This window comes from Pelodiscus sinensis, chromosome 18 (genome assembly GCF_052426305.1).
Source record: "Pelodiscus sinensis isolate ZL-2025 chromosome 18, ASM5242630v1, whole genome shotgun sequence".
Taxonomy (NCBI): domain Eukaryota; kingdom Metazoa; phylum Chordata; order Testudines; family Trionychidae; genus Pelodiscus; species Pelodiscus sinensis.
The window spans coordinates 34,386,331-34,395,628 of NC_143069.1; positions in this window are offsets into that span (position 1 = coordinate 34,386,331).

Here is a 9,298-nt window from a genome sequence, read left to right on the forward strand (position 1 = left end):
ACCTGACGTGAGATCTCGCGATGCCGTGAAACCACGCGACCTGCGATAACTTCGCGTTTCCTCCACCCGACCCTTCGAATCTCGCGTGAGCTAATGCTCGACCAACTCTCGCGAGATCTTTCACATCCGTATCACATTGGCCCTCTAGTCTCGCGATGCTGAGGACGGCGAGCTTCCGCCTTTGGTTCCCAGTTTCGCGAGATCTCCGATTTCCTCTCGCGAGACCTCAGCCCCGCGGCCCAATCCCAGCCGCCTTTGAGATAAATGTAACTTTATTGAGCCCCTCGCGCACGGACACGCCGGGGGCGGAGTCTGGGCCAGACCCCGCCCTCGCTCACGTGACCTTACTCCGCCCACGGCCGGCCTAGACTCCGAGGCCGGAACCCACGTGACCCGCTCGCCGCCGGGTGGGGCGCGCGGCAGGGACCCGACCGGGGCTCCGGAGCAGGCCGGGCCAGGCCCGCCTCAGTTTCCCCTCTGCGGCCTCAGGCCCCGGCCCGCCTCAGTTTCCCCTCTGCGGCCTCAGGCCCGGGCCCGCCTCAGTTTCCCCTCTGCGGCCTCAGGCCCCGGCCCGCCTCAGTTTCCCCTCTGCGGCCTCAGGCCCCGGCCCGCCTCAGTTTCCCCTCTGCGGCCTCAAGCCCCGGCCCGCCTCAGTTTCCCCTCTGCGGCCTCAGGCCCCGGCCCGCCTCAGTTTCCCCTCTGCGGCCTCAGACCCCGGCCCGCCTCAGTTTCCCCTCTGCGGCCTCAGACCCCGGCCCGCCTCAGTTTCCCCGCTGCGGCCTCAGGCCCCGGCCCGCCTCAGTTTCCCCTCTGCGGCCTCAGGCCCGGGCCCGCCTCAGTTTCCCCTCTGCGGCCTCAGACCCCGGCCCGCCTCAGTTTCCCCTCTGCGGCCTCAGGCCCCGGCCCGCCTCAGTTTCCCCTCTGCGGCCTCAGGCCCCGGCCCGCCTCAGTTTCCCCTCTGCGGCCTCAGGCCCGGGCCCGCCTCAGTTTCCCCTCTGCGGCCTCAGGCCCCGGCCCGCCTCAGTTTCCCCGCTGCGGCCTCAGGCCCCGGCCCGCCTCAGTTTCCCCTCTGCGGCCTCAGGCCCCGGCCCGCCTCAGTTTCCCCTCTGCGGCCTCAGGCCCCGGCCCGCCTCAGTTTCCCCTCTGCGGCCTCAGGCCCCGGCCCGCCTCAGTTTCCCCTCTGCGGCCACAGGCCCCGGCCCGCCTCAGTTTCCCCTCTGCGGCCTCAGGCCCGGGCCCGCCTCAGTTTCCCCTCTGCGGCCACAGGCCCCGGCCCGCCTCAGTTTCCCCTCTGCGGCCTCAGGCCCCGGCCCGCCTCAGTTTCCCCTCTGCGGCCTCAGGCCCGGGCCCGCCTCAGTTTCCCCTCTGCGGCCTCAGGCCCCGGCCCGCCTCAGTTTCCCCTCTGCGGCCTCAGGCCCCGGCCCGCCTCAGTTTCCCCTCTGCGGCCTCAGACCCCGGCCCGCCTCAGTGTCCCCGCTGCGGCCTCAGGCCCCGGCCCGCCTCAGTTTCCCCTCTGCGGCCACAGGCCCCGGCCCGCCTCAGTTTCCCCTCTGCGGCCTCAGGCCCCGGCCCGCCTCAGTTTCCCCTCTGCGGCCTCAGACCCCGGCCCGCCTCAGTGTCCCCTCTGCGGCCTCAGACCCCGGCCCGCCTCAGTTTCCCCTCTGCGGCCTCAGACCCCGGCCCGCCTCAGTTTCCCCTCTGCGGCCTCAAGCCCCGGCCCGCCTCAGTTTCCCCGCTGCGGCCTCAGGCCCCGGCCCGCCTCAGTTTCCCCTCTGCGGCCTCAGGCCCGGGCCCGCCTCAGTTTCCCCTCTGCGGCCTCAGACCCCGGCCTGCCTCAGTTTCCCCTCTGCGGCCACAGGCCCCGGCCCGCCTCAGTTTCCCCTCTGCGGCCTCAAGCCCGGGCCCGCCTCAGTTTCCCCGCTGCGGCCTCAGGCCCCGGCCCGCCTCAGTTTCCCCGCTGCGGCCTCAGACCCCGGCCTGCCTCAGTTTCCCCTCTGCGGCCTCAGGCCAGGCCCGCCTCAGTTTCCCCTCTGCGGCCTCAGACCCCGGCCTGCCTCAGTTTCCCCTCTGCGGCCTCAGACCCCGGCCCGCCTCAGTTTCCCCTCTGCGGCCTCAGGCCCGGGCCCGCCTCAGTTTCCCCTCTGCGGCCTCAGGCCCCGGCCTGCCTCAGTTTCCCCTCTGCGGCCTCAGGCCAGGCCCGCCTCAGTTTCCCCTCTGCGGCCTCAGACCCCGGCCTGCCTCAGTTTCCCCTCTGCGGCCTCAGGCCCGGGCCCGCCTCAGTTTCCCCGCTGCGGCCTCAGGCCCGGGCCCGCCTCAGTTTCCCCGCTGCGGCCTCAGGCCCGGGCCCGCCTCAGTTTCCCCTCTGCGGCCTCAGGCCCGGGCCCGCCTCAGTTTCCCCTCTGCGGCCTCAGGCCCGGGCCCGCCTCAGTTTCCCCTCTGCGGCCTCAGACCCCGGCCTGCCTCAGTTTCCCCTCTGCGGCCTCAGACCCCGGCCCGCCTCAGTTTCCCCGCTGCGGCCTCAGGCCAGGCCCGCCTCAGTTTCCCCTCTGCGGCCTCAGACCCCGGCCCGCCTCAGTTTCCCCGCTGCGGCCTCAGGCCAGGCCCGCCTCAGTTTCCCCTCTGCGGCCTCAGACCCTGGCCCGCCTCAGTTTCCCCGCTGCGGCCTCAAGCCCGGGCCCGCCTCAGTTTCCCCTCTGCGGCCTCAGACCCCGGCCCGCCTCAGTTTCCCCTCTGCGGCCTCAGGCCCGGGCCCGCCTCAGTTTCCCCTCTGCGGCCTCAGGCCCGGGCCCGCATCAGTGTCCCCGCTGCGGCCTCAGGCCCGGGCCCGCCTCAGTTTCCCCGCTGCGGCCTCAGACCCCGGCCCGCCTCAGTTTCCCCGCTGCGGCCTCAGGCCAGGCCCGCCTCAGTTTCCCCTCTGCGGCCTCAGACCCTGGCCCGCCTCAGTTTCCCCGCTGCGGCCTCAAGCCCGGGCCCGCCTCAGTTTCCCCTCTGCGGCCTCAGACCCCGGCCCGCCTCAGTTTCCCCTCTGCGGCCTCAGGCCCGGGCCCGCCTCAGTTTCCCCTCTGCGGCCTCAGACCCCGGCCCGCCTCAGTTTCCCCTCTGCGGCCTCAGGCCCAGGCCCGCCTCAGTTTCCCCTCTGCGGCCTCAGACCCCGGCCTGCCTCAGTTTCCCCTCTGCGGCCTCAGGCCGCCGGCCTGCCTCAGTTTCCCCTCTGCGGCCTCAGGCCCCGGCCCGCCTCAGTTTCCCCTCTGCGGCCTCAGGCCCCGGCCCGCCTCAGTGTCCCCGCTGCGGCCTCAGGCCCCGGCCCGCCTCAGTGTCCCCGCTGCAGCCTCAGGCCCCGGCCCGCCTCAGTTTCCCCTCTGCGGCCGCAGGCCCGGGCCCGCCTCAGTGTCCCCTCTGCGGCCTCAGGCCCTGGCCCGCCTCAGTGTCCCCGCTGCGGCCTCAGGCCCGGGCCCGCCTCAGTTTCCCCTCTGCGGCCTCAGGCCCGGGCCCGCCTCAGTTTCCCCTCTGCGGCCTCAGGCCCGGGCCCGCATCAGTGTCCCCGCTGCGGCCTCAGGCCCGGGCCCGCCTCAGTTTCCCCGCTGCGGCCTCAAGCCCGGGCCCGCCTCAGTTTCCCCTCTGCGGCCTCAGGCCCGGGCCCGCCTCAGTTTCCCCGCTGCGGCCTCAAGCCCGGGCCCGCCTCAGTTTCCCCGCTGCGGCCTCAAGCCCGGGCCCGCCTCAGTTTCCCCTCTGCGGCCTCAAGCCCGGGCCCGCCTCAGTTTCCCCTCTGCGGCCTCTGGCCCGGGCCCGCCTCAGTTTCCCCGCTGCGGCCTCAGGCCCCGACCCGCCTCAGTTTCCCCTCTGCCGCCTCAGGCCCGGGCCCGCCTCAGTTTCCCCGCTGCGGCCTCAAGCCCGGGCCCGCCGCAGTTTCCCCGCTGCGGCCTCAGGCCCGGGCCCGCCTCAGTTTCCCCTCTGCGGCCCCAAGCCCGGGCCCGCCTCAGTTTCCCCTCTGCGGCCCCTGGCCCGGGCCCGCCTCAGTTTCCCCTCTGCGGCCTCAGGCCCGGGCCCGCCTCAGTTTCCCCTCTGCGGCCCCTGGCCCGGGCCCGCCTCAGTTTCCCCTCTGCGGCCCCTGGCCCGGGCCCGCCTCAGTTTCCCCGCTGCGGCCTCAGGCCCCGACCCGCCTCAGTGTCCCCTCTGCGGCCTCAGGCCCGGGCCCGCCTCAGTTTCCCCTCTGCGGCCTCAGGCCCGGGCCCGCCTCAGTTTCCCCGCTGCGTCCTCAGGCCAGGGCCCGCCTCAGTTTCCCCGCTGCGGCCTCAGGCCAGGGCCCGCCTCAGTTTCCCCGCTGCGGCCTCAAGCCCGGGCCCGCCTCAGTTTCCCCGCTGCGGCCGCTGGCTGGGCCAGGCCTGCCTCCGTTTCCCTGCTGGGGCCTCAGGCCCAGGCCTGACTCAGTTTTTTTTTGCTGCAGCAATGGCTAGGCCCTGCCCCATGTGCATTCCCTAATTTCCCCCCCCCCACGTGTGCCCCCCCCAGCCCATGCACACACCTGCCGAGAGGCTGGCTCTACCCTGGTGCTGTCCAGCGCTGTGATGCCAGAACCCCCCAAGCACAGCCAGTGTGTGAAGTGCAGGAAGGAAGCAGGGACCCTACGGCACAGGGGACACCCTATAGCATGGGCTGTACAAGAAGGAAGTGGGGGTCCCTATGGCATGGGGGGTAGAGGAGGGAGACAGGGACCCTGTGACGTGAGGGGGGGTACAGGAAGGAGACGGGGACCCTATGGCATGGGGGGGTACAGGAAGGAGACGGGGACCCTATGGCATGGGGGGGTACAGGAAGGAGACGGGGACCCTATGGCAGGGGGGGTACAGGAAGGAGACGGGGACCCTATGGCACGGGGGGGAACAGGAAGGAGGCGGGGGACCCTATGGCACGGGGGGGCACAGGAAGGAGGCGGGGGACCCCATGGCACGGGGGCGCACAGGAAGGAGGCGGGGGACCCCATGGCATGGGGGGGGTACAGGAAGGAGACGGGGACCCTATGGCATGGGGGGGGTACAGGAAGGAGACGGGGACCCTATGGCAGGGGGGGTACAGGAAGGAGACGGGGACCCTATGGCACGGGGGGGAACAGGAAGGAGGCGGGGGACCCTATGGCACGGGGGGGCACAGGAAGGAGGCGGGGGACCCCATGGCACGGGGGCGCACAGGAAGGAGGCGGGGGACCCCATGGCACAGGGGGGGCACAGGAAGGAGGCGGGGGACCCCATGGCACAGGGGGGTACAGGAAGGAGGCGGGGACCCCATGGCACGGGGGGGGTACAGGAAGGAGGCGGAGACCCCATGGCACGGGGGGGGTACAGGAAGGAGGCGGGGGACCCCATGGCACGGGGGGGTACAGGAAGGAGGCGGGGGACCCCATGGCACGGGGGGGGTACAGGAAGGAGGCGGGGACCCCATGGCACGGGGGGGGCACAGGAAGGAGGCGGGGGACCCCATGGCACAGGGGGGCACAGGAAGGAGGCGGGGGACCCCATGGCACAGGGGGGCACAGGAAGGAGACGGGGACCCTATGGCATGGGGGGGAGGAGGCGGGGGACCCCATGGCACAGGGGGGCACAGGAAGGAGACGGGGACCCTATGGCATGGGGGGGAACAGGAAGGAGGCGGGGGACCCCATGGCACGGGGGGGGCACAGGAAGGAGGCGGGGACCACATGGCACGGGGGGGGGCACAGGAAGGAGGCGGGGGACCCCATGGCACGGGGGGGCACAGAAAGGAGACGGGGACCCCATGGCACAGGGGGGCACAGGAAGGAGACGGGGACCCCATGGCACAGGGGGGTACAGGAAGGAGGCGGGGACCCTATGGCATGGGGGGTAGAGGAGGGAGACAGGGACCCTATGACGTGAGGGGGGGGTACAGGAAGGAGACGGGGACCCCATGGCACGGGGGGGGTACAGGAAGGAGGCGGGGGACCCCATGGCACAGGGGGGGTACAGGAAGGAGGCGGGGGACCCCATGGCACAGGGGGGCACAGGAAGGAGACGGGGACCCCATGGCACAGGGGGGCACAGGAAGGAGGCGGGGACCCTATGGCATGGGGGGTAGAGGAGGGAGACAGGGACCCTATGACGTGAGGGGGGGCACAGGAAGGAGACGGGGGACCCCATGGCACGGGGGGGGCACAGGAAGGAGGCGGGGGACCTCATGGCACGGGGGGGCACAGGAAGGAGGCGGGGGACCCCATGGCACGGGGGGGGCACAGGAAGGAGACGGGGACCCCATGGCACGGGGGGGCACAGGAAGGAGGCGGGGGACCCCATGGCACGGGGGGGGCACAGGAAGGAGACGGGGGACCCTATGGCACGGGGGGGCACAGGAAGGAGACGGGGACCCCATGGCACGGGGGGGCACAGGAAGGAGGCGGGGGACCCCATGGCACGGGGGGGTACAGGAAGGAGGCGGGGGACCCCATGGCACGGGGGGGCACAGGAAGGAGGCGGGGACCCCATGGCACGGGGGGGCACAGGAAGGAGACGGGGACCCCATGGCACGGGGGGGGCACAGGAAGGAGGCGGGGGACCCCATGGCACAGGGGGGCACAGGAAGGAGGCGGGGGACCCCATGGCACAGGGGGGCACAGGAAGGAGACGGGGACCCCATGGCACGGGGGGGCACAGGAAGGAGGCGGGGGACCCCATGGCACGGGGGGGGCACAGGAAGGAGGCGGGGGACCCCATGGCACGGGGGGGGCACAGGAAGGAGGCGGGGGACCCCATGGCACGGGGGGGGGCACAGGAAGGAGACGGGGGACCCCATGGCACAGGGGGGCACAGGAAGGAGACGGGGACCCCATGGCACGGGGGGGGCACAGGAAGGAGGCGGGGGACCCCATGGCACGGGGGGGCACAGGAAGGAGACGGGGGAAGGAGGGGGGAGGAAGGAGGCGGGGGACCCCATGGCACGGGGGGGCACAGGAAGGAGACGGGGGACCCCATGGCACGGGGGGGCACAGGAAGGAGGCGGGGGACCCCATGGCACGGGGGCGCACAGGAAGGAGGCGGGGGACCCCATGGCACAGGGGGGGCACAGGAAGGAGGCGGGGGACCCCATGGCACAGGGGGGTACAGGAAGGAGGCGGGGACCCCATGGCACGGGGGGGGTACAGGAAGGAGGCGGGGACCCCATGGCACGGGGGGGGTACAGGAAGGAGGCGGGGGACCCCATGGCACGGGGGGGTACAGGAAGGAGGCGGGGACCCCATGGCACGGGGGGGTACAGGAAGGAGGCGGGGACCCCATGGCACGGGGGGGGTACAGGAAGGAGGCGGGGACCCCATGGCACGGGGGGGCACAGGAAGGAGGCGGGGGACCCCATGGCACAGGGGGGCACAGGAAGGAGGCGGGGGACCCCATGGCACAGGGGGGCACAGGAAGGAGACGGGGACCCTATGGCATGGGGGGGCACAGGAAGGAGGCGGGGGACCCCATGGCACAGGGGGGCACAGGAAGGAGGCGGGGACCCCATGGCATGGGGGGGGGGCACAGGAAGGAGGCGGGGACCCCATGGCACGGGGGGGCACAGGAAGGAGACGGGGACCCCATGGCACAGGGGGGCACAGGAAGGAGACGGGGACCCCATGGCACAGGGGGGTACAGGAAGGAGGCGGGGACCCTATGGCATGGGGGGTAGAGGAGGGAGACAGGGACCCTATGACGTGAGGGGGGGGTACAGGAAGGAGACGGGGACCCCATGGCACGGGGGGGTACAGGAAGGAGGCGGGGACCCCATGGCACGGGGGGGCACAGGAAGGAGACGGGGACCCCATGGCACAGGGGGGCACAGGAAGGAGACGGGGACCCCATGGCACAGGGGGGCACAGGAAGGAGGCGGGGGACCCCATGGCACAGGGGGGCACAGGAAGGAGGCGGGGACCCCATGGCATGGGGGGTAGAGGAGGGAGACAGGGACCCTATGACGTGAGGGGGGGGTACAGGAAGGAGACGGGGACCCCATGGCACAGGGGGGTACAGGAAGGAGACGGGGACCCCATGGCACAGGGGGGTACAGGAAGGAGACGGGGACCCTATGGCATGGGGGGTAGAGGAGGGAGACAGGGACCCTATGACGTGAGGGGGGGGTACAGGAAGGAGACGGGGACCCCATGGCACAGGGGGGCACAGGAAGGAGACGGGGACCCCATGGCACAGGGGGGTACAGGAAGGAGGGGGGGACCCTATGGCATGGGGGTAGAGGAGGGAGACAGGGACCCTATGACGTGAGGGGGGGGTACAGGAAGGAGGCGGGGGACCCCATGGCACGGGGGGGCACAGGAAGGAGGCGGGGGACCCCATGGCACAGGGGGGCACAGGAAGGAGGCGGGGGACCCCATGGCACGGGGGGGGCACAGGAAGGAGGCGGGGGACCCCATGGCACGGGGGGGCACAGGAAGGAGACGGGGACCCCATGGCACGGGGGGGGCACAGGAAGGAGGCGGGGACCCCATGGCACGGGGGGGCACAGGAAGGAGACGGGGGACCCCATGGCACGGGGGGGCACAGGAAGGAGGCGGGGGACCCCATGGCACGGGGGGGGGCACAGGAAGGAGGCGGGGGACCCCATGGCACGGGGGGGCACAGGAAGGAGGCGGGGACCCCATGGCACGGGGGGGGCACAGGAAGGAGGCGGGGGACCCCATGGCACGGGGGGGGGCACAGGAAGGAGGCGGGGACCCCATGGCACGGGGGGGGGGCACAGGAAGGAGGCGGGGGACCCCATGGCACGGGGGGGGGCACAGGAAGGAGGCGGGGGACCCCATGGCACGGGGGGGGGGGCACAGGAAGGAGGCGGGGACCCCATGGCACGGGGGGGGTACAGGAAGGAGGCGGGGGACCCCATGGCACGGGGGGGCACAGGAAGGAGACGGGGACCCCATGGCACGGGGGGGTACAGGAAGGAGGCGGGGGACCCCATGGCACAGGGGGGCACAGGAAGGAGACGGGGGACCCTATGGCATGGGGGTAGAGGAGGGAGACAGGGACCCTATGACGTGAGGGGGGTACAGGAAGGAGACGGGGACCCCATGGCACGGGGGGGCACAGGAAGGAGGCGGGGGACCCCATGGCACAGGGGGGGTACAGGAAGGAGGCGGGGACCCTATGGCATGGGGGGTAGAGGAGGGAGACAGGGACCCTATGACGTGAGGGGGGGTACAGGAAGGAGGCGGGGGACCCCATGGCACGGGGGGGGGCACAGGAAGGAGGCGGGGGGTCACGGGGGGGGGCACAGGAAGGAGGCGGGGGGTCTCCCCGAGACAGGC